Raw genomic sequence first — 25,826 nt, 5'->3', positions numbered from 1 at the left:
CAGTGGAAACATGGTGGAAACAGCTGTGACTGCATGGATGTGACACACTTCAAATCTGTTCTCCACTCTTGGATTTGGGATCCATGGAGCTGCTGCTGAGTCTGTACAATAAAGGAATGGTGTGGAAGGTTGCAGCGTACGGACACAAACACTTTCTGCTTACAATCTGATTTTATTTTCAAAATTAAACTACTAACCTACACTGATCAATGATGTTAATGATCACATCTGGACTCACCCAGCCTTTCTGCAGTTCCTCACAGCTGGAATCAGTCTCTGTCGTCCCATGCCATGATGTGTTGTACTTCTGCAGGTCCAACTCATCCAGAACCTCCTCTGACATCTGCAGCATGAAGACCAGAGCTGAGCACTGGATCTCAGAGAGTTCCTTCTCTGATCTGTTCTCTGACTTCAGGAACTCTTGGATCTCCTGAAATAATGAGAGGTGGTTCATCTCCATCAGACAGTGGAAGATGTTGATGCTTCTGTCAGGAGAGATTTCATCACTGTTCATCTCCTTCAGGTTGTTGATGACTCTCTGGATGGTTCCTGGACTGATCTCTGTCTGACCCAGCAGACCTACTAAGAGTCTCTGGTTGGACTCCAGACAGAGGCCATGAAGGAAGCGAACAAACAGGTCCAGGTGGCCATTTTTACTCTGGAGGGATTTCTCCATGGCTCATTTAAGGAAATCATCCAGAGAGGACTCGTTGTATTTTTGTCCCAAGAAGTTCTTCAGCACCTCTGTCTTCCTGTTGGTGTGACAGTGGAACATGTAGACTGCAGCCAGAAACTCCTGAATGCTCAGATGAACAAAGCAGTAGACTGGTTTCTGGAAGATCACACACTCTCTTTTGAAGATCTCTGTACAAACTCCTGAGTACACCGAGGCCTCTGTCACATCCAGACCACACTGCTCCAGGTCTTCTTGGTAGAACATGATGTTTCCTTTCTCCAGATGTTCAAACGCCAGCCTCCCCAGCTTCAGAAGAACTTTCCTGTCAGCCTTCGTCAGCTTCTGTGGACTCGTCTCATGTCCCTTATGGTACTTGTTCTTCTTCCTCTTTGTCTGAACCAGCAGGAAGTGTGAGTACATGTCAGTCAGGGTCTTGGGCAGCTCTCCTCTCTGCTCTGTAGTCAACATGTGCTCCAGAACTGTAGCAGTGATCCAGCAGAAGACTGGGATACTACACATGATGTGGAGGATCCTGGATGTCTTCATGTGGGAGATGATTCTGCTGGACAGCTCTTCATCACTGAATCTCCTCCTGAAGTACTCCTCCTTCTGGGCGTCAGTGAAGCCTCGTACTTCTGTTAGCCTGTCAACACATGTAGGAGGGATCTGATTGGCTGCTGCGGGTCGGGAAGTTATCCAGACGAGAGCCGAGGGAAGCAGATTCCCCTGGATGAGGTTTGTCAGCAGCTGGCTGACTGATGACTTCTGTGTGACATCAGACAGCAGCTTCCTGTTGGTGAAATCCAATGAAAGTCTGCTTTCATCCAGGCCGTCAAAGATGAACAAAAGCTGAGAGACAGCCAGCTTCTCTGCTGTGACCTTCTGTAATGTTGGATGGAAAACATGGAGCAGCTCCAGAAGACTGTACTGCTCATCTCTGATCAGGTTCAGCTCCCTGAATGAAAGCAGAACCACCACACTGACATGTTGGTTCTCCAAGCCCTCTGCCCAGTCCAGAGTGAACTTCTGCACTGAGAAGGTTTTTCCAACACCAGCCACGCCGTTGGTCAGAACCACTCTGATGGGTCTCTGTTGGTCAGGTAAGGCTTTAAAGATGTCCTGGCACCTGATTGGAGCGTCATGGAGGGCGTCCATCTTGGAAGCTGTCTCCAGCTGCCTCACCTCATGTTGGGTATGAACCTCTTCACTCTGTCCCTCTGTGATGTAGAGCTCAGTGTAGATCCTGTTGAGGGGGGTTCTACTTCCTGTTTCATCACTTCCTTCAGTCACACGTTCACATCTCCTCCTCAGACTGATCTTATGTTCATCTAAAACCTCCTGCAGACCAACATCTGCTGAAAGAAAGAAAAACAATGAGACTAAAGAGAAAGAAAACTCTTCAATGTCTGAACAACACAAGAAGTCCAGTTTTCAGAAATGAGTCCATCAGCAGACAGATGTTCAGTCTTACTTTGTACACAGCTGCTCTGACTGGCTGTCTGCAGTCCAGCTCTGCTTCTGGATCTTTCTCCACACTGTGCAGAAGCTCTGATGGTGACACAGAAAAGTCAAAGTGGAGATACTTCTGTGCACCTTTGATTAGACTCATTATAAAAAGGAAAACAAAGTTTGAACACAGTCATGTTTCCAGTTCACTGACTTACATTTATTCCATGGACACTCACTCTAACCTGAACCACAGCTACAACCCAACATTGTTGAGGCCTCATCTCCTCCTTTCCTGACTGTAGAGGTTAAATATGCAACAACCAACAAATAAAAGAATTTGGTTCATTTCAAAGAAACTTACACGGTGACAAAGTAAAGTAACCGTAGTAAAGGAGACAACATCCCGTTGATGGTGGGATTATTTGAAAGATTTGCTTTAGTCACGTCACCAAATGCAGTTGAACCACCCGTGGATCCATGTTTGACCATTCTACCACTCTGAGCTCTGCTTTTTAATCGTTTTATTATTATCATCATTCATTTATTCATTCTTTGGAGGGGGGCTATTTCCTAATGCCGCCCTAATAAGCTGATGTTCAAGGGGAAATATAACAGAAACTCTTTCAGTGTTATTCATTAATAAATTAACAGATAAACTGTGAAGAAGAAAAAAACTGAGATTTAAAGGAGAGAGTGAGAAACTTGATCATCCATCCTCATAATACATGTTTATCAGTATCTGCTGTGACCATACTGCAGTAATAACTACAAGTCTACATTTCTGTGACTGTTGACCAATCACAGCAGGAATCTGAGCTCATCTCTGCACACAGAGCAGCTTCAGCTCTGGGATAAACTGCTCGCTTCACGTCCTTCTCAGCTCACAGACACTCATCCTGATATTTTCCTTTAACATTTGATGGTATAATTCATCTGAGTTTACACTTTATCTGCATGAATACAGAAAAACAGACCCAAACACCATAAACCATCAGTTTCACCATGTAGAATATATTGTTGTTTCCTTGCTTTTAATTCAGAGAAAAACTCTGATTTGGATTTTCTCTGTTCTCTTTGCCACAGCCCATCCCAGCAGCAGCTGAAGCAGCTGACTGTCACAACACTGAATAACACTTTAGGAGGAATTTCAGAGGTCAGTAAAGCTCCGGTTTCAACATCAGTTAATTAATCATAGTTCATCATAAATGTGAACCTGGCTGGCACACATGTTAATGTTAGCCATTTAAATATTAGCAGTTAGCTGAGGCCACAAGAAGAAGAGGCCCTAGAAGAACAATGGATGATAAGATTAGATTTTCAAGACTAGGCAGAGACGTGTTTTCCTTTACTGTCTCTTACAGAGGAGGGAGCAGATACCAGACGAGGTCACGGAGGTACGGGGAGGATTCGCAGCAGACAGCAAGACTGCCACGTCCATGCGAGAGAGCGATGGCTACGATAATCTCTGTTTTTGTCTCCCTATATAATGTTGTACAGCCCATGTGAGGGTTATCCTCTCTGTGAACCAGATGCTTGATTTCACACAGAGGTCCACCAACTGAATTTGATCAGTTATGGAACGATTTACCTCGACAGGCTCCTTCACTCGCTGCTTTTAAACCTCCTTTAAAACACACTTTTACTCCCTGACCTTTGACGCACGCACGAACACATCCTCCAACCACACACACCCATATTTTGCTCCATTGCAGTTTATTTCAGACCTCAAACATTTAGAAAAATATTAAGCAAATACAAGTGATCTGCAATAAATTACAGGTAGTAAGAAAATAAACTACTAACTATTTTACACTACGTCCGCACCTACACGGGTATTTTTCAAAACGCAGCTGTTTCGTCCACGTAAACGGCGTTTCGAATCACCGAACACTGAGATTTTTTAAAACTCCTTTTTTGCGTTGACGTCTGGACGAGGAATACAGAGTTCATCACGCAACGTCAAAGGTATGTGCCTTTTTTCACATCACGCTGTGCACCACGTTATTTTTTACATGAGATGAATTGCAGAATGGCAGATAGTCAGTATTTTGTCTGTATCTGCAGGTTTTACACACTTACATACACACACGCAGTTAATGTCCCACTATTTAGAAAGGTATAGGCGTCATGGTGTGATTATTTTACGTGTAGTTGTTTTTTTCCTGTGTAATATTCAACATTGCTGTCAATACATTTGTCAAAAAATGCCTCTCTGTGCAAAATGGGTTTAAAAACATAAACAGCTGTGGGATCCTGTTTGTCCGTGATTTAGACAGGGGGAACAAATCGTGGCAGGCTCAGCCTGATGTTATTTGGATCCCACTGTAACTTTACTGTATGAAGAGCTAACATCTCCAAAATGTCAGGAGTAGTTAGTCATTACAACAAGTGTTTGTGAAATAAAAATCAAGAATGTGGGATACTGTTTGTGATTTGGAGAGCCCAGTGCTGCTCCTGACGCAGGGAAAAGCAATTCTGCAGGGGAGACCTACATTGGCACTTGTGCAGGTGAAGCCAAAGGGAAGATATGCTTCACCATATTTCCTAGTCTTTGGCTTGGAAGGAAGTTGGTTTGGATGCTTCATCTCCCCCTTTGCGTTTTTTTGACAGGTTTTTGACGGGAGCCCCGTCAAAAACCTGCCAATTATGCTAGCAGCATCCAAGCATTCTTTCTTTTTTTTTTTCCTTTTCATACAGTGCCCCCCCCGCAATGGCTCTGCGCCCCCCCAGAGGGCGGGCCCCAAACTTTGGAAAGCTCTGTACTAGCTAAGCTTAAAAATAAAGTTGGATATAGAAATATAGCCCAACAATCATGTTTTTACAGTCCCTTGGTCTCAGCCTCAGATACTCAACAAATCAAAACATCTGATAAAAAAAAACATTTTTTTTCCTTCATTTCTGTCAAATAATTCTGTATGAAATGTTTCTAGCTGTTAGTGTCATGGTTGCTAGGCAACCTGAGCAGTGCGATGGAAGTTAGATCATTTTGCAAGTCTCGGACTTCCGCCCTTCTCGCTCTTCGGAGTACTCCGAAGTGTGTCTGGTGGGCCTTCACCATCAAAGACTCAGAAACAAACTGTGACAGGAAGAGATCTGGCAGACCCAAAGACACAACTGAATCAGAGAACAATTTTCTGAGAGTTAACAGCTTGCGTGATAGGCGGCTCACAGGACAACAGCTTCAATCGCAGCTTTATAATGATCCTAGTAAGTCTCAGTTTCAGCTGTGAAGAAAAGACTTCGACTTTGTACAGAGTGAGAGGCACCCGGAACCAAACAGCTACCACAGCATTCTGCAGCATCATACAATACAGAGGCTGCAGCTGCAGATCTTTTATTCACCTGGAAATTTACTTTAAATGTTAGATGGAAAATGTATTGCTCAGTTTAACCAAAGTAAGAACAAGAATCCATAAACCTTCATAAAGACAAACATCTCCCAGAACATTGAGCTGCTGAAGTGTCACTGAAGGGAAAAACTATTTGTCCTCCTCCATCCAGCAACACCTGAAACACCTGAGTGGAAGCTCCTCCCTACACTGTGTTTGAAGCAAAGCACCGATATCCTTCGACATGTTGCTCTTTAAGGAAACACAGCTGGGTTCAGGTCCAGGCTCTGGATTAGTTTCAGGGTTATGTCCAGCTGAGCCTGGTACGCCCCACAGCTCTGGGCTTTAAAACAACACACACAGAGGTATGAGTGTGAATAATGATGGAGCAGTGATGTGAGTGCTGAGCTGTGACATGGAGAAGAGTCATGGACAGTTAGAGATGGTCATCTCACCTCTGAGCTTTGGTCTGGCTCTCATGTTCCCCACACAGACTGCTTTTAGAGGGAGGGACTCCCTCCTCTCTGTCCTCACACTGATCCATGCTGCTGAAAACGTCCAGATGAACAGAATCAACTCTTTGGGGATTTACTGGATGATTGAGCATCAAGACACTTTTTAATATTTTACTATTTTCTGAAGCTTTTTACCAACTTTGTTCAAATTGGTCTGCTGTCATTTTATTGTTGACAAAAAGAGATTTTGAGTTTGAGTGTTGACGTTTCCATGTGGGACTGTTGCTGCAACACCAGGATGTTACTACAGAATACACTTTATATTGTGAGCACTTGGATGTTAGTCCAGTGGTCCTAAACTGACACACCTGCACCTGGATTCATTCTGACCAGATTTTAGCCCAACAGTGTTTCATACTTAATACATCAGACACAAACTCTGCAGCTGTCATTGTGTGCAGTGTGTGTGCAGTGTGTGTGCAGTGTGTGTGCAGTGTGTGTGCAGTGTGTGTGCAGTGTGTGTGCAGTGTGTGTGCAGCGGGTCACTGTGTCCTATGAGTGTTATACTACAATAAACAGAGCCTGACCGCGGGCATAAAGAGGGCAAAAACCCACTTATGCTCTAAAGATGAAGTTCTGTTTCTCTTCAAATGAGCCTCAGAGCATGTGGAGGGTCATTGAACGCATCACAGATGACCTCAAGAACAACAGGCTGAAGAACATAAAAACAAACGCAGAGTTTCTGTCTGACGGTTTGAACATGAAACAGGAATCATTGAGCAAAAACGGCCAGTTTACTAATTTATGATCAATCATCAACGCATTCACCTACAATACACGAATGAACATCACCAGTTAAACTGAAAATAACCTGCATACAAATACGACAGCAGACTATAGCGAACGAGCAGAGAAATGCATTTTATAGATGAAGTGTTGGCAGCGACTCTTAGGACAGCCTGTCTCACTGTCAGCAGTTAAACAACATCCACACACTGGAAGCCCGTTTGCGTCACTAAAAAGAAGAAGGATCCAGAACTCGAAATTTCGACTTATTTTATCGTAATTTCGACTTATTAACTTGGAATTTTGAAAAAACTAACTCAAAATTAAGAGTTAGTGCTGTCAATCAGTCATTTACGTGAATGACGTAATTTCCTTCTAACCCGGAAGCTGAAGCCCTCAGCTACAAATGCTACAGCTAAGACACCAGAATTACAGCCAGTCATAAATGCACAAGTCGCTGATTATTGTCTGTGTGGCTTCACAAATGATGAAATCCTTCTGTTATTAGCTGAATCACATGGCGTTAATATCAGCTAACGTACTCTCGAAAGCGCCGATTTGTTGCGATGCGGGTTTGAGTGCGCATTGTAGCTGGATTACTGATTGGCAGAACTAACTCGAAATTTCGAGCTACTTTTCTCAACATTTTCGAGTTATAAGTCGAAATTTCGAGAATGGATCCTTTTTTGTGGCGGAAACGGGCTTCCGTAACAGACTGATGGAGGCAGGAGAAGCTGCCTACAGACATCAGTCAGTGGATCCACAGTAACATCGAGTTCAGCTGCTGATCATCAACTGTTTCTGTCTCGTTCCCAGACTCTGATCTCACATAAAACGAAGCAGATTTATGCTGAAACTAAGCTGCACACAGCTGATGTTAGCCAGGAAAACAGTACAGACTGCTAACGTTACCTTAATTTCGAGACGATCAACTGCGCCACAACATTCACGAAAGCGAAAGTAAAAGCGACGGAAGGAAACGCCCAGAGAGGCGTTTGAGGGACGGTCAGAGTCAGGAACCTCAGAAACGCATCAGGCTGGAGTTTAATTCTGTTTTCATCTTTAGAAACATCTGGAAATAGTTATAAAAACGCTGCGTAATAAAGAAAAATAGTGTAGATTAGTTTGAGTTGTGTTTAGCTGAGCTGTGTCTTTAATCTGAAGTTCATTTTGTGGAGGAGCAGCAAGACTTTCAGTGTTACTCTCAGAGAAAGCCTCCCAAATGTCTGTTGTCTTAATAGTGGAATTATCTGGAAAATGAACCGGTTCTTATGAGCTGCTTTTCTGTATGAGCAGTCAAAGCATTTTATACAGCGTGCTTCATTCACACAAGCACTTCTTTTTCTAACAATGACACTATGATGGATGCATCGGAGAGCAAGTCTGGGTTCCACATCTTGCCCAAGGATACCGTGGCGTGCAGACTGGAGCAGCCAGGGATCAAACCTCCAACCTTCCAGTTAGTAATTCTACCTGCTGAGCTACAGTCTGTACTTCCTGAACAACACACCCTCCTTTTGTTTCTTTATTTCCAGTAGCAACCAGGACCAGAGATGGGCAGTAACGCGTTACTTGTAACGCGTTACTGTAATCTGATTACTTTTTTCAAGTAACGAGTAAAGTAAGGGATTACTATTGCAAAATCGGTAATTAGATTACCGTTACTTTCCCGTAGGAACGCTGCGTTACTGCGTTACTAAAACCGTGATTTTTTTTGCGAGAATGTCTCATGACAGTGACGTAAGCAAGTGCGACGTTGGTGACAGCAGCTGTGTGCAGATCAACAATGGATAATATATCGAGTACAGGAGAGAGTATGAGCGTGCAGCGTTTAAAGTGTGGAAGTACTGACCTTACTTTGAGTTTGATTCCATAAAAAGTGACAAAAACATTAACGTCCATCGTGCGTGGGAAGAAAACTTCTTTTTACAGCGAAAAAAACCCCTAAACTTCCGAGCAAGCACCGAGTAGCTACGACGTGATGGGAAACTCACAGAGACACTCGCGCAGATTCTTCAACTGACCGCAGCACACCTACACCAGGGTAACCCTCCGCCTACCCTGCTCCTGCTTTACAGGTGAAAATAGAGCAAAAGGACCGCTGAGTCTTTGACTTTATTTATTTTCTGCTGTGTTTTACTTGCATCTGTTTGAAAGAGTGAGTGAAAACACAAAAAATATTTTATTTTATGTGCTGGAATGTGTAGAAAATAGGTTTAAATGTTAAACTAATTTATTCAAGTCAGAGAATGTTGCATATAATTAAATGTTTTGCTTGATGCATAAAGTTAAAAGATTAAAACTGATAAAACAAGTTAAAAAAAGAGACTTTTCCATTTGATTACATTTTGTATGATGGATTATGTAGAAAAAGTAGAATTGGGCTGAAAGATCTATCACTTTATCACCTCTTCAGGTTGTAAATCGTGTTTTTAAAAAGTAACTAAGTAACTAAGTAACTAAGTAATTAATTACTTTTGAAAATAAGTAATCAGTAAAGTAACGGGATTACTTTTTGGGGGGAGTAATCAGTAATTAATTACTGATTACTTTTTTCAAGTAACTTGACCAACACTGACCAGGACCATAATGAACCCTGACTCCAACAGACACTCAGGATCCACCTGCCCAGTAAGTCACCCGCTAACTGCAACTATCAGAGCCCTGACCTTCTGCAGAGACGAGTCACACTGAACACAGCAAGTGTCCCTGCTCTCAGATACAAAACCTGCCTTTAAAAGTTCAGAGTAATGAAATCAGCAGTTCTGATTCTAGAATCTGTAGTCTCACACACTTTTGTTGTTTTGGTTCACATCGGTTGATATTCTGCTGCAAACAACTAATGAGAACATTTTATAAACCTTTGAGTGTCCATCAGGATCCTGTAGAAACAGCTTCCATCTCAAATACTAAACATCATTATTTACATTCTGTTTATTTATTGTTTTAAAGTCACTCTAGCACAGATTTCTTTAGCCGAATGTCTTTCTGTGTCTTCCATACAAACATTAAACATGAAAACACTCAACACAGCAACACTGAAAGCATTTGAGTGCAACTTTCATTCAAATCAAACTTTATACACAATTACAATAATGGAAAAAAGACAATCTAAATAGTAATACACAACAACCACTGCAGAAATAAATAAAAGAAAACCAAACACAATCCAGACATGAATACACAAATATATTTAAATCTATATATTTATACATTTTAATATGATGTAAAAGAAAACAAATACAAAACCTATCAAACTACCAATATAAAAAAAACAAGACCAGAATCAGAGAGACTTTATTCATCCCAAGGGGCAATTAACATACAACAGAGCAGCATGACGTTGAAGATAAGCACAATAAGAGTGAGATAATAAATACATATATACAGTTTTAAAATTAAAGTGACTGAAGGTGAATAAATAACTGTAAGTGACTAAAAGTGAGTAAAGTGTTGGTAGTATAAGAGTGTAGTTTATGTTTCTGGTGTGGGAAATGTTCTTATCAGCTGGAGTTAAAAAGCAGAGCTGCTTTGGGGACAAAGGTGGCGCTCCTCCTCCTCTCAGTCCTGCAGGAAATGCAGCGGAGGCGTCGCCCAGAGGGGAGCCATTGAAATGCAGGGTGAAGAATGTGAGAGGGGTCGTTGATGATTTTGGCTGCCTGTCGATGAAAACCTGCCAGAGTTCTGACAGGCAGGCCAATGATTTTAGAGCACACTGATGCTGCAGTCTGTTCCTGTATGAAGGCTGAGGGAGTGGAACCAGCAGCTGATGGAGAAGGTCATGATGCTTTCCAGGAAGACGTAGTAAAAAGTCATCATGATGGGTGTGCTGACTCCAAAGGAGTTGAGTTTCCTAAGGAGGTTTAGCCACCATGTCCCCTGCATGCTGGTAAGGCCTGGTTAACACACACATCAGCATGAACAAAGTGGGAAATGTGTTTCTTCTAATTTTGTTACCATTTTTATTTAAGAAAAAAGCATTAAAAGTGCCAGGACACGTGTAAGTAAGTAAATGCCAAACACAGCTTCTTATCATTGCAAACTCTTATGGCTGCAAATGTTTTACAATAAAAGCAAACGTAAGCATTTGTGAAAACAACAAAACAGCTCAATGATTTGCTAAATTTGTACTGTAGCATCCATCCAGAGGGTTTCCCAGGTTTTCACTAATGCTGCTAAAAAAGCTGCATGTACATGTTAGCAGGTGTAACAGGCCCCGGGAGGATGGACAGTGTGCACCAGCTGGTTAGAACAAAGGAAATAATCAAATAAAATCATCGTTTTATTTCATCAACACACATAAAGGCCAGTTCACAAAAACTGACAAGCATTAGCTAGCAGCTAACATGTAAAGGACGTGTGCAGGAGCCTGGATGCAGTTTGTGGAGTTTATATGATCAACATAGTTTTTGGGTTAAAGGTTAAAACTATAAAGTTATGGCTCACTTGCTTAGAGTTGTATTATATGGGAAACAGTGCTTACAGACTGACATAGTTGGATTTCTTTTGCTTCAAATGTATGCTTTTATTTTGATAGTCTGGCAGAGACAGGAAGTTAGCTGCCTCTCAGTCTCTCTGTTTGAACTGAACTTTGTAAGACTTTGATCCTTCTGGATTCAGGCACGTGTAGCTGCTCTGGACATTTGTACGGAAATATTTAAAACTGGACTCCTGCTGATTTTTGGAGAAACAGGGACTCAGTGGAGCGTCGAGCTGAGGCTTCATTCACTGCAAAGCTACAAAGTGCATTCATTTATCTTAACAAGCAAAGTTGATGTGACTGAAAAAACAAATATTTCTATTTTTCTGAACTTTCATCAGCTTGCTGAGCAGAAACATCTATGAAGAGTCCAGTCAGTGATTATTACTCATTAGAAGGGAAGATGAAGAATCCTGGTGTTGGAAGCTCACACTGTCACGGTCCTGGGTCTTATGACCCAGTGTTTTGAGTTTCAGTTCTTTTGATGTTCATAGTGTATGTTTAAGCTTATTAGGTTTCCTATGTTCATTTGCTTATTAGCTCCCCCTTGTGTTTTCAACCCCTGTGAAGTCTCCCTTGCCCTTCGTGTGTTTCATGTCTGTTGTCTTATGTTGTCATGTCTGCCTCTCATGTTTCCTGTTTCATTTTGGAGAGATCTCGTGTTTTTATATTATGGATTATGTTTTGAGTCCTTTGTGTTTCGTGTTTCCCTAGATCTCAGTTATGGTTATCTTAGGTTTTGCTCTTTGGCTTTGTCATATGGCTTCCCTGTGTTCCTATGTTCTGTCTCCCCTGTTGCTGTTAAGTTGCATGTTTAGAATTCAGTCAGTGTGTTTCCTGTTTTACTTTGTAGGTCCATGCCTCATGTGAGTGTTTCTAGTTTTGCGTCCCTGTCTCGCCCAGCCTGATTACTCCCAACTGTGCTCCCCTTCTGTGTCTCATTCCCTCGTTATCCCTCTGTGTATTTAAGCTCTGTGTTTCTCTTTGTCAGTGTCGTAGTCTCCCTCATAGCTGTGTGATTTTTCTTCCTCTTCCCCCTGTAGCTCCTTGTGCTTTAGTCTCCCTAGTTTAGTTTAGTACTGTTTTTTGTGTTTCACTTTATGCCAGCATTAAAGCGGTTTTGAGTTTACGTTTCGTCTCCGTGAGTTTGCGTTTGGGTCCTCTCCTGCCTGCCACACAGCCGAACCATGACACACACTGTCTGCACTGTGCATGCAAAGTCCACTGAATGAATGAACCAGTGAATGTAGGAAGTGCCCACTGTTTCTGTAAGTATGGGAGGACCCACCTCTCTCTGCAGATGTCCCTGACACAGGCGGCCCTGGCCAGGATCTGCTCCCACTGGGCATCCCTCCCCAGCACCACCCTGCTGTCCTGCTGGCTCATTAGACGCTGCAGCTCTGGGTAGACCCGGACCTTACAGACATGACCAAAGCAGCACACAATCAAAGACAAACAGAAGCTTTGAACACATGAATATGACATTTATAGTAATGCCTTATTATTGCAAACCTGTTTTTTCCACAGAGCGGTCATGAGGCGCAGTCCCACTGCTCTCAGCTTGGGGGAGCCGGCCAGCATGTGCAGACTGTGCAGCACGATCGGGAAGCAAAGCTGGAATATTACAGCACATATGATCAGAGCCAAGTTTACAAGAGAAACACACGGTTACAGCTGAAGAAGGCAGATGTTAGACGATGACTGCTGGTTTGGAGAGTCCAGCTCACTGACAGAGTGCTTTATACTACAGAGCACTGCATCTATCCCACACAGAGGCTGCTGTGGTGGAGTCCAATCCCAGCTCCTACAAACTGGGTACAAGAAACACTGTCTGTGTTCACACAGAGAAAACTGTGTGGAAGACGTGGGAATTTCTCTTTGCTCCTTTGTCAAAGTGCTAAACATCGAGAGGGGAACATTTCAGTTATGTGCACAAACTGATTTACCAACATTTGCAACACACAGTGTCCTGCTAATGGTGCTAATATTGCGACCTCCACACTAACCTAGAAGGGTCTGGCTGCAGCCACTGGGGAGCTCCACAGTAACCGGAAACACGTGACCTCCATGGTAGGTGGAAATACGTTCCTGCATGGATCATCGACTGTGGAAACCTTGCAAGTGGATCGTAAAGGTTGGTACAGAGTCTTTCATGTCTAAATTTGCTGTTAATAATTATATAATTGTAGGACTCATCTAGTTTGCTTACACTGATTACGTTGGCACTTTATTAGTGCTACAACAACGGTCAGACCCCCGAGGCATCTAAACTTTAGTAAGAATGTGCACTTTTGACACCTCTGGTTAGCATTTAGTGGTCAGTTTCAAACATATTTGATTTTTGCTTGTTATGAACAAATTCACTTCAATACTTTTCACGATCTGTAACATCAATGCACATTGTTCCATTTACTGCATATTGCACTTTATTCATGTCTCTCATTCCACCTGCAAAAACATTGTAAAGGTCGTCACAGAGAGTTTTATATATGTATAAATACTAATATTCTCTGTTCCATTCTGTTTTATTGCCCAGATGTTAGTTAGCCTTTGTTCAATTGTCTTTTATATGTCAATGGATACGTATGTCACAAATAAAAGTTTCTTGTAAATTATGTTTTTGTAAAGAATTTTCTCCCAAATCTCTTACATGCTAACTGTAACGTGTTATTTCTGCTAAAACCTGAACTTAAATGTGTATATGGTGTTTATTAAAAAACAAAAACTGAAGAAACTTCTTGAATAAAACATCTTCAAGACACTTAAAGCAGTTCAGACGCTTTTCTTTCCCAGCTCCTCAGACTGTCCACCCTGTTAGCTTGGTTAAGTAGCCATGAAGAGTAGAAGGCCAAGTATGATTTTCAAACAGTAAACACATTTATTTTTAAACCCTGCAAATAAACAACATTAACATCAAAAGTTTTACATTTTCCTAAATGTATCCCACAATCTGAATATAACACCCACTTCCCCACGTTTGATCCGCTGTGTTAAATATGATTAAGAACAGAATTCAATCATTTGCAAATCCTATAAACCAGTATTTTAAACAAAGTGAGAAAATGAAACATTTAAAGAAAAATATTAGCCCATTTTGAATTTGATGGCAGCATCCTCTCTCCATAAACTAAAGGCTTTACGATGTTTAGTGCTGGACCATGTTGGTTAATGTGTAAACTTCTGAAACGTTCCACAGTTTCCATTTTGATTAACCTGACCAACATCTAACATAGAACACCTTTGAAGTGGACCTCGCACCCTGTGGATAACTTCAAACACGTCGAGGTCTTCAGAGGCTGAACTTTGACCCAGCATCACAAGGAGCGCCATAAACACTTGTTACGGTTATTAGAAGGAAGCCAGCCTTTAGACATCCCCACAACGACATCGTGACCAAGGGTCTGTTGCATGATTTTTAACATGGCTACAATGTGTCGTCTGCTGAGTCATCGTTTAATACAACAACGTACTGAAAGAGAGCATTCAGCATCTGACTGAGCTGGACTAACCTTCCCTTTCAAAAGTGAAAACTGCAACATAAAACTGGAATACAACCAACTTCTAATGAAATGTAACATTTTATAACATGAACACAGATTCCAGGTGAGCTGTGTCCTCCAGGACTGGATTTACCAGAACAGGTATGAGGATGGTGCCTGACGGGCATGTACGAGCTGGAGTGGATCCCAGCTAACACAGGGTGAGGAGACAGACGACCGTTCACGCTCACACTTATTCACCAGTTAACCTAACCCCACTACCTGAATGTGTGTGAACTGTGGGAGGAAGCCAGAGTCCCCTGAGAGGACCCACACAAACACGGGGAGAACATCCAACCTCCACAGAGACTCTCTCTGCACTAAAAGCACAAAATAAAAATCACACCGTCATGTAATTCAAGAAACTGGTCTTAAAAAACATTTAATCTAATATGTCCACATGGAGCCCGTGTTAAGGTCCGTACTGGGCTTCAGAACATCAAGTGAACAACGTCAGATGGGACCTGGGTGCGTTGTCTCCTGATAGAAAGTGCTGAGGATCAGAAGGACTCAGGGACAATACGATATCTGTCCAGCAGAGGGCGGCATTATTCCAAACGGCTCCATCCTAGAAACATGATGAGAAGGGAGCGGCCGAAGAGGTTTGTTTTTTCTTCCAAACTTTATTGAAATTATAAAGCGAACAGTCAGTCATTCCAGTTCAGTTTGTACAGTAGACATATAAGGCAAATAAGAGTAACAATATACAGTGCAGTGAAATAAGAAGGATAAATAAATAAAGGATAAAAAAGAAAAAAGAAAGAAAAAGGGGGGAATGTGACAGACTTCATAACAACTTTGTACTTGAAAGTTGTGACAGCTCATTCGTTAAACATTTCTGAATGAATTTCAATCAATGATAAACCTTTTTTTATTGGAAGTTAATTTAAGAGAGTTTAAGTAATATTCAATTTCAATCAAAAACAAATTAAATGATGGGGTTGAGTTTTGAAATTACAATTATGTATATGGAATTTCCCTAGTAAGATGGAGCAGCCGAAGAGTGAACTGTCAAAAGTACTGAATATGACGTCACTTATTTATGTGCGAATGTTTAATAATTAAAGTCCATCCATCCATCTTCATCCGCTTTATCCGAGGCCGGGTCGCGGGGGCAGCAGCCTAAGCAAAGAGGCCCAGACCTCCCTCTTCCCAGCCACCTCCTCCAGCTTATCCGGGGGAACACCAAGGCGTTCCCAGGCCAGCCGAGAGATATAATCTCTCCAGCGTTTAATGTATACTCAGTCCCCAAGGACCCCAAAGAGCTTTACATATCCAGTCATCCACCCATTCACACACTGGTGATGGCAGCTACATTGTAGCCACAGCCACCCTGGGGCACACTGACAGAGGCGAGGCTGCCGGACACTGGCGCCACCGGGCCCTCTGACCACCACCATGCATGTGATAATGCATGAATTAAATGTAATCTTAATTGGAAAGTGTGCATACTGATATTAGCTGCAGCTTTAATCTTCTCTGCTTAACTTCTATATGCAAGACACATTTTAAAGATAAAGTAAGTGACTAGTTACTACTTTATGTTTGTATCTTTATGTAAAGTAATAAATGTTGAGGAGACCTTTCAGTATGTGTTCACCTATGGAAGTGTATCAAGAGTAAAAAGTGACTATACACAAAATGATAGGAGTCTATCTTTGTGGCTTTCTGTGATCAAAGCTTTATAATAGTATATTTACTTTTAAACATGAGTTATTATAGTTCGGATTTTCAGTTCATGTTTCAAATGCATTATTTGCCATTATGATTTTAATTGTGATTTAAAATGTGAAAATTTTAGCTGTCCTCCATCATTCTCCCTGAGGAGTCGAGTTACGGTGACTTTGTATCTTCTACAAGAAGTTAAAAAAAAACTGTAGAGGAAAAGATGGCAAAGTCCCAAGACTTACAAAAGGAAGCCTATGCTAGACAAGTCCAGAAGTACAGAAACTTTGTGTACAGCGTTGGAGATGAAGTTCTTCTTTTGAACATGAGGAAACGTGGAAGGAAGGGAGGAAGACTTGATCCAGATTTTTACAGGACCCTACACCATTCAAGACATCGCTGGCAAATGTGTGAGATTTAAAAAAAAAACACGGAAGGAGCAACTTTAAGAAATCACTAAAGCATTGACCATATCAAGCTGTACAGAAGAAGCCACCATGTAAATATCAGTGACAATGAAAAATACCCAACTCACAGTCAGACAGTGAACAGCAGCACAGACCTGAAGATGCCCCCCTGCCATCCTACTGCTAACCCTCAGTGCCAGCAAAGTCCAGAGGATACCAGACCCTCTGTTATTCATTATGCACCCAAAACGGCTGACAACAGTTGTTGCTCCCACAAGGAGTTTAATTGTGTTCCAGGACCAGAAACACATGAACAAGAACTTCCCTCCCGGAAATAAAGCTTAGAAAATGAAGGTGGCATAGTGAACAACTCTTTTTGACCCATTGGTCATTTGCTGCCAGTTTGACGTTGCAACTTGATTGACTGTTGCATGACTTTGTTTGCATTTTGCAGTCTTCAACTCATATTGGATATAAAGAAACATGCAAAGTGCACTGAGCTTGTAGAAGTCTAGAAATGGATCTGCCTGTCAGTAATTTTCTATTTTGCCCACCCGCTGTACCTTTCCTATTTCTCTGCGTGTAAATGCATGCCTATTGTATTGACTTTTTTCCTGTTGTGGCCCGTCGGCCTTTACCCAGCTTATCCACTAAAAATCTCATGCATGCCTGAGCTAACTTATCATATTTTTCTTTTAGTAAAGAGGCTATGGCGTGCAAAGGATACTGGGCGCCTGGAGTCAGTTGTTGGAACATAAAAGTTATTTGATTCCTCTTTTCGAACACTGCAGGGGTCACGGTGGTTTCTGATGAGGTAAGAGAACTTATCATTATTGATTCTGATTTCGAGGTTCTGCTCCTTCTGAAGCATTTGCAGTGCAGAGACCATTAATAGTTTAAAATGTGCGGGTAGGTCGGGGGGTTTATATTGCAAAACTCTAAGGTTTCACCCATTCACTTCAACAGGAAAAAATGTTATCAACCACAACACAGATGTTGTGACATCTGTGACACCATAATATCCAGTTTCAGTATATGCAGAAAGAACCTTTATCAGCAATTCTATTCCTTTAGATGTTTTTGTGTACAGCACTCAAGCAGTTACTTCAAAGATTGTTGCTGTTGTTGTATAAACTCTGATTATTCAAAACAGGTCATTGATGCATACCTGCACCTTGTCATTGAGAGACGAAAGGAAAGTAAGAAATGTCCTTTGCCTACTAATTTTGATATATAAAAAAACTTATTTACTGTTCTCTAACATTTTTGTATACTTGTGCAGAATGCTGCACACCTGCTCTGTTCAGTAGTTGCAAGCTCGTTGTTTTCTGGGCAGTTCAGATGCCTCAACAAGGTATGTTGAAAGTTCAAAAGTGGTCCAAACAGTTGACTCCTTTCTGTTGCTGAGGAAAGAGTTCGGTTCCTTTAAAGAAGACTATATTTGAAAACACCCTAAGACGCATGGTACCTAAGTAAATCCAAATTACTCTGCACTTCCAATCCCACAGATGAAGTTCCCAGTTGAAGACATGTGGCTGTGCCCTGTGAACTTTGGTACGCACTGGATTCTTGTGGTATGTGTTCATATAGTTATTAATTTGCGTAATTTGTTGTGAAGCAGTTTCTTGCACAAAGTGTTTTTTTTTAAAATACGTTTTCAGTGGCACAAACTATTGTAATTTTTTAATTTATTAACTTTTTCTTCAGATTGTCAACATTTCTGCACAGAAAATACTGCTCATAGACCCCATGGGAATGAAGGTGTTTATGACAGGAAAATTCTGCGCAACTGGAGGTATGCATTATTACTGAGGTATTATTCTTAGATAAAACATTTCTTGTTTCATTACAAACATTTTTGTTCAACTAGGAATTTTCTGAGGATGAGAGGGCATGAAGACACCATGGAGTGGCAGTTACAGACTATGCAACACAACAAGCAACAGGATTCCAGCAGTTGTGGAGTTTTAATGTTAAAGGTAACCCTTATTCAAATGATTCCATTTCTTGTTAGCTATAATTAAGACTTTAAGTGAATTTAAGTGAAGTGAAATTTATTTCGGTCAACAACAACAACACAAGTTATCATTTTACATAGAAGTACAGTAACAGTAACTGAAAACGGAATAGGCTGAAGCTTTGTGGATTATAATTATCCTATCCTTTACCTAATTAAGACTTTACATTCTAATTATGATCAATCTCACAGTTTGCAGAACACTACCTTGATTTTGGAGAGGTCGGTGAGGTGTCAACCACTACAGAGGCAGTTGTGCTGGAGCGAATGCAGATAGCTTGCACACTACTTGAAAATCGAGGTAAGTCCAGTAAAGTCCTTATCACGTTAGAGTGTGTACTTCCATTTTAAATAGTGCTTTTCAAACAGCACAGTGCAAATAGTGCTCTTCAAACACTTTCAGATAAGACCCTTCTCAAAGTCTAATTTAAAAAATTCAGGAGAAAAAATTTCCTTGAAGTATATTTGGAAAAAATGTACTATTACTCCACCTAAACTTGGTTTATCTGACCCAGATAGACTGCAGGTCATAACTTACCTGAAGTTAAGTTCACCTCAGGTCTCTGCTCCTCCTGCCTCACCTGTTGCCTCTGTGGAAGCTCCGCCATAGCCACCACCAAACAACTGACTTATTTTTACACATCGACCAGCATCCGGCCAATCCACCACCTTTCATTGTTTATACCGTTACAAAACAAAAGTAAAAAAACCTCATCGGCTCATAAAAATGAAAAATCACCATCGGTATGCCCGATGGCCAGTCCAGCTATGGTCGTGCCATCAGTTAACCCTTCACGTGGCAACTGTGACACGCGTGCCCAGGGTTGCCGACCCCTGCTCTAAAGCATCTGATTTGGATTCCTGAGATCAAATATATTTTCCTTTGGCTTTGTTTTCTTCCCATTTGTGGCTTTAATGTAGTGTTACATCCTGTTTGTTTGCTTCCATCTGTATACATGTCCAGATTCACTGTTATGTTTCTATTCTTACATTGCTGTGTGATCACTGTTCCCTCTGCTGACTGATGTGACCTTTTGTATCTTACACTGATACTTGTCATATTTCTATCTGCGCCTAAAAGATAAAAAGTTTTCCATGCTAAAACACAGCTCCACCTCCTGCAGTTCTCCCTCTGAACCACTAGATGTCTCTGTTATCTAAATGAAGACGTGCAGCACAGCAACCACAGCAGCGCTCAGATCACACGTGTCCTGTTATTATATATAAAAGCATGAAACAGGTGAGACAGGTGGGATCAATATTAATGTTGTGGAAATATATGAAAAAGCAACAGAAGAGTGAAAACATTTCGTGTTTCTAGAAAGATCTTTCAGCTCACAGCTGCTCACAGACTGTATTTACAAGTGACAAACTGCAACTCTACAGTACATCTACAGTATATATCAAATATATTCTGTATTCAAATCTATTGAGTGATGTTTGAAAGTCTTTCCAGGTGAGTTTGATCCAGGAGGGTCTGAAGCCAGAGTCAGACAGAGACTGTGCAGAGACTGTAGAAGGACAGAGCAGCAGCAGAGCAGTCCAGATACACTGATGATCCTCTGTCAGATCCAGAGGGACACACAGGGATGATGCTGGACTCTACATTGTGTCTGACAGTGGAGCTGTTCTCAGAGCAGTTCACTCTGCAGCACTGACAGTCATCTGCACTTCTTCTCATTCCTCTGTCAGTCACTGCTGGATGAAGCTCTCCTCTCCACCTCCCAGTAACATGGCCCAGTCAGAGCGTCTCTACACACAAGCTGCTGCTGCTTCAACCTCTCTGGATCATCAGGACACAGCTCCTCCTCTCTCAGCACACACACTGTCCTGTTTACCATCATCGCCAACACCTGCAGAGAGAAGAAGGAAGAGCAGAGGAGATAAACGAGTGTTTCCAGAGACTCTTCATCAGCTGTCAGTTAGTGATGCAGCACATCCAAGGCAAGGCAAGGCAAGGCAAGGCAAGGCAAATTTTTTTGTATAGCAGAATTCAACAACAAGGTGATTCAAAGTGCTTTACAGAGACATTAGAAACAAAAACAAATAAAAAGCATGATTTAAAATTGATTAAAACAAGCAAACAAACAAACTAACTAAACACACACATTCACATTCACACCTGTTCGCGCGATCTGAACCCTTATCGTAAGGGGAGCTACCAGTCCTTCTGTGGACGAGTTACTTTCTATTTTAAATTGCCTGAATTTAAAATACTCTCTAGACCCAGCTGGGGAGCTACCCAGAGCTCTAAACCCACTTAACAAACAAACAAACAAACAAACAAACAAACAAAACAGTATATAAAATCAAAACAGATAAAATCAGTTAATGTAAGTTTTGAAATTTAAGCTTAAAAGTGTGGATTTGGTGCTTTATTCAAATGCAGCTGAGAATAGGTGAGTCTTCAACCTGGATTTAAATAAACTGAGTGTTTCAGCTGATCTGAGGCTTTCTGGGAGTTTGTTCCAGATATAAGGAGCATTAAAGCTGAATGCAGCTTCTCCGTGTCTGGTTCTGACTCTGGGAACTGATAAAAGACCGGATCCAGATGACCTGAGGGATCTGGAAGGTTCATACTGGGTCAGGAGGTCACTGATGTATTTTGGTCCTAAACCATTCAGAGCTTTATAGACCAGCATTAGAACTTTAAAGTCTATCCTCTGACGGACAGGCAGCCAGTGTAAAGACCTCAGAGCTGGACTGATGTGGTCCACTTTTTTGGTCCAGTATAAAGAGCAGCAGGGACTTCAGTGCTGGGACTGTACTAGGACTCATTGTTGCTTCACTTTTTCTAATCTTTGGATTTTTATTGAAGTTGATGAAAATGTTTTTCCCTCCTAGTTTGAGTTTGGACTTTCATTCATTAGAAGAACCTTGGTGTGTCCACTCTGAGCTCTGTAGGAACCCCAACAACAAGCCCAACAATCCAGATGGACAGTTCCAGCTGTTAACTGGAGGAATTCCATCCAAACATCTGCTCTCACTAAATTCTTCCTCACCTACAGACTGTGTTCTTCACTGCTTTAAACTTGGAAATGAATGCAGTCATTGGTCTGCGTGCTGCTTTGTTCAGAGAGCTGATTGGCTGTTGACAGCGTTTGATCAGAGCGTGTCAGCTGTTACTATGGTGACCATAAAGGTCAGAAACAGGAAGTGTTTGTGTCCAATCCTGAAGCCTGTCACCATTCTCCTCTCACAGCTTCACTGAGAAGCTGCAGCTTTACAGGAAACACTGGATCTTTGTTTCATACTGACTGTGTTTAGTACAATACTGCTGACAGCACCACCCACTCACTCCATCACTCTACTGACCTCAGAGTCTCCAGTCTGTAGTCTGGACTCTGCTGAAGATCAGACAGCTGCTTCACATCTGAATCCTTCAGGTTGTTTCCGTACAGGTCCAGCTCTCTCAGATGGGAGGGGTTGGACTTCAGTGCTGCTGCCAGATAATCACAGCTGATCTTTGACAAACCACAGAGCCTCAATCTGTATAAAGAATGAAGGATGTAAGTTTATTAGACAAAGTGTGAGCTTGAAATCATTCAGTGTTTCATCATCTGTTCAGAGGTGAAGAAGGTTCAGAATGTAGAAGTTTAGAAAATGGAAACTCCAAACAGCTGAAGCCAACAGGAAGCAGCTTCAAACAGGAAACTGTGCAGAGTTTCAGACTATATGTCCTGATGCAGCCAGTTGGATTTTGGAGATTTGAATCTCTGTTCTGTGACTAAGTCCTTGAATCATTTCTTCCAGTTGGTCCAACAAGACAGACTAAGTATTGGACATGTGTTGTGGCTCCATCAGGGGAGCTTCTAAATGTGATGTGATGGCCCCTCTGGGTCTGTCAGGTCACAGCACTGAAGAGAGCTCAAACTGGGCACACAGTTGTTCCAGTCTGGACCAAAGACTCTATACTGGGACTGAGGGACTGCATTGACTGCACCCACTGGGACTTTTTAAAGGCTCATGCTCTCACATAGATCATCGATTTCTACTTACATTTCTTTCTGGGAAAAATGGGGATTACTTTGAAAACAGGAAGTATTTTCCCCAATAAGCAGCCCTGGATTAGTAAATCACTCCAACATGTTCTCAGGCAGAAGAAGCTGTCTTGTTATGAGGGAGAGAAGAAAAAGATTGAGGCACAGAAACTTGTTGAAAGAGAAATAAAGCAGCTAAAATCAGGTGTAAAAGAAAAGCAGAGGATGAGCTGAATAAAGGACACTCAAGGCTGGCTTGGAAAGGAATGAAGTCCATGGTGGGGATGCAGAACAAGGAGCAAAGATGAATGTGATGCTGAATCAGCAGAAGACTTGGACTCATTTGATTCCAGCTTTGATATCATTGATTTCAATGAAGAGCTTTGTGATTGTAGCAAAGGGCTGGTAGCTCTGAGAGTCCCACTGATGAGGTGTTTGTGTGGAAATCTCTTAGTGGGAGCAAAGAGAGAAAAAGCCCTGGTCCTGATGCTGTGGGAGGGAAATGATTGAAGTGTGCTGTGAGGAACTGACTGGGAGATTTTCACACATTTTCCAGTCCTCCTTGGAACAACAGGAAGTTCCCAGCATATGGAAACAAAGGTTAAGTGTCCTATGGCACTCAGTGATGATGTTGCTGTGGCCCCACCACCTCCACCTCTTTGTAAAGGAACTAACTGTCATCTGAAGCTTCAAATGAAACTAAGACTTCCTCCACTAGGTGGCAGTGTCTGATGAGAAAGTGTTAGTGGAGCTGGCCTGGAGTCAGAAACAGGAAGATGCAGGATTTGGGCTGAAATGGGGAAAAGTGGTTCGCACTAGTGCCTTAAAGCAAGAAGGTTGTAGGTTGAAGCTTGTTGGCCTTTCTGTGGAGGTTGGATGTTCTCCCACAGTCCAATGAAATGCTGCTTAGGTTCATTGGTGCTTCTAAATTGGCTGTAGGTGTGGATGTGAGAGAGTGCTTCTCTGTCTCTCTCTGCTGGCCCTGTGATGGACTGCTCACCTGTGCAGGTGGACCACGCCTCTTGCCCTATGACAGCTAGGGCACAGGCTGCAGCCCTGTGAGCCTAAGCTGAATAAACAGTTAGCAAACATGATTCATAGATGAAGGTCAGAGTGTTCCTCCTTCTCTTTCCCATCATTCATGTTGGCAGTGGAGGAGATTTGGATGTTGGACTGTGTTTTGGATGATGTGTGTATGTTTGTGTTGGACTGCTGTCTGTAAAGCAAACGCAAATTTTGCTTTGGATTTCAGTGTCAGACAGACTTTAAGGTGGAATGAAGAGTTGGAGAGTTTCACAGTGAATTATCCAGTGGAGGATTTTTCTTCTTCTTTGAAGGTTTGAAATGTGAACATTGTTCTGCTGCAGTCAATGGACTAAACCAGAGAAGAAGAAAACAGACTTTACCATGAAGATCCCCAGTGTGGATCAGTATAATATCAGCCTGATGTCTGCAGTTTAGTGTCAGCACAACTTTCACATCATATTCATCTCAGCACAACTAAAACATGCTGACTGACCTCAGAGTTTCAAGTCCACACCCTGGACTCTCCAGAAAACCACACAGATGCTTCACTCCTAAATCCTGCAGCTTGTTGTTGCAGCTCAGGTTCAGCTGTCTCAGATGGGAGGGGTTGGACTTCAGTGCTGCTGCCAGATAATCACAGCTGATCTCTGACAAACCACAGTCCATCAATCTGTATAAAGAATGATGTAAGTTTATTAGACAAAGTGTGAGCTTGAAATCATTCAGTGTTTCATCATCTGTTCAGAGCTGAAGAAGGTTCAGAATGTAGAAGTTTAGAAAATGGAAACTCCAAACAGCTGAAGCCAACAGGAAGCAGCTTCAAACAAACACAACAAGAGAAAAAACTCTGAATGTTTCACATTAAAGTTGTACATTTCTCATAAAAACAGGACAAAGACTTGAAAAAGTCGTGTTTTTCCTTCCAGGAACCACAAGGCTTCACTTTTAAAGGTGAAGTGTGAAAGAAATGGACATATTTGAAGTCCAACACCTTTTTCCAGTCACATTATTAAAGCAGACAAACTACAAGCTCATTTTCATTCCAACAAGTCATCTTCTGACCTGGACTAACAACACTGGTCTCTATGTGCAGCCGGCTGTGAGACCAGCCCACAAAACTCAATGCTGACGAGCAGTGGCTAGAAAAGTAATGTCTAGGCACTGGACAAATCAGTGCTTGTAGATGGAGAAATCCGAAGAAAACAAAATGTCCCACTTGGGAAGGAAAATGCAGCCCCTCAGCGTTAACACAACTGAACGAAGCTCTTTTGAAAGAAATAGGATCAACAAAAAACTTAAAAAAGAAAGGAAAACGTATGCAAGAATTAAAATATTTCCAGGCCTGGAAAGAAGAAGCAGTTAGGCGAGAAAAAACAAGAGAAAAAAGATAAACAGTCAGAAAAACAGTACTTAACTGCTAGTTTAGTAAAACCAGAAGACGAGACACTGTGCAGTCCTTGCCATCCTTTTATTAATCCACCACCCGTTCCTTAAAGTAGTTTAAAAAGGTTGGAAACAGACGCCACCGAATAGATATAAATACAAGAAGTACAACAATAAAATAAACAAAGGCTAAATTACATTAGAGTTTATTTTTAACATATTCAAAATAATAATAGCAAGGATAACAACCTGTAAACTGATATTAACAATGAAACATAGTTGGCATGACGACCATGTACAGAATGTATGGAATGAATGAAAACAAAAAAATCACACGAAAAGCTTTTAAATAAAATAGAGAGATGCATAAGGTACATTAAGGCTGTGTCATTGTTCAGCCAAGGAAAGTGTGTGAAAAGGTAAATGTCTCCAGCTTGGGAAAGGGTGAAGCTGCAGATCACCCGAAGCCCTTGATGGACACAAAATAAAATATAAATAAAATATTATAACCCTTTACAGCCGATCGGAGCGGGCACGCTCTGTTTTGCGTAACTATTTTTAAATCCCGGTAGCTCTGCAACCACGTAAGCTAGCGCAATAATTTTTTTTGCATATGAAACCGGAGGAGCTGTAC

General features: G+C 41.7%; 1 long non-coding RNA gene and 1 pseudogene across 1 annotated transcript; one reads left to right on the top strand and one right to left on the bottom strand.

The window, feature by feature from the left end:
* LOC113015973 (protein NLRC3-like) overlaps window positions 1-25,826 on the bottom strand; it is a 66,855-nt pseudogene that overhangs the window by 6,257 nt on the left and 34,772 nt on the right.
* Window positions 18,325-18,862, top strand: LOC113016408 (uncharacterized). The gene is made up of 3 exons (XR_003271236.1): window positions 18,325-18,360; window positions 18,494-18,581; window positions 18,657-18,862. It is a non-coding gene; the product is annotated as an uncharacterized LOC113016408 (long non-coding RNA).

This window comes from Astatotilapia calliptera, chromosome 3, assembly GCF_900246225.1.
Source record: "Astatotilapia calliptera chromosome 3, fAstCal1.2, whole genome shotgun sequence".
NCBI classification, from domain to species: Eukaryota; Metazoa; Chordata; class Actinopteri; order Cichliformes; family Cichlidae; genus Astatotilapia; species Astatotilapia calliptera.
Note: the sequence above shows the minus strand (reverse complement) of the source record. Positions and strands in the feature narration are given on the sequence as shown.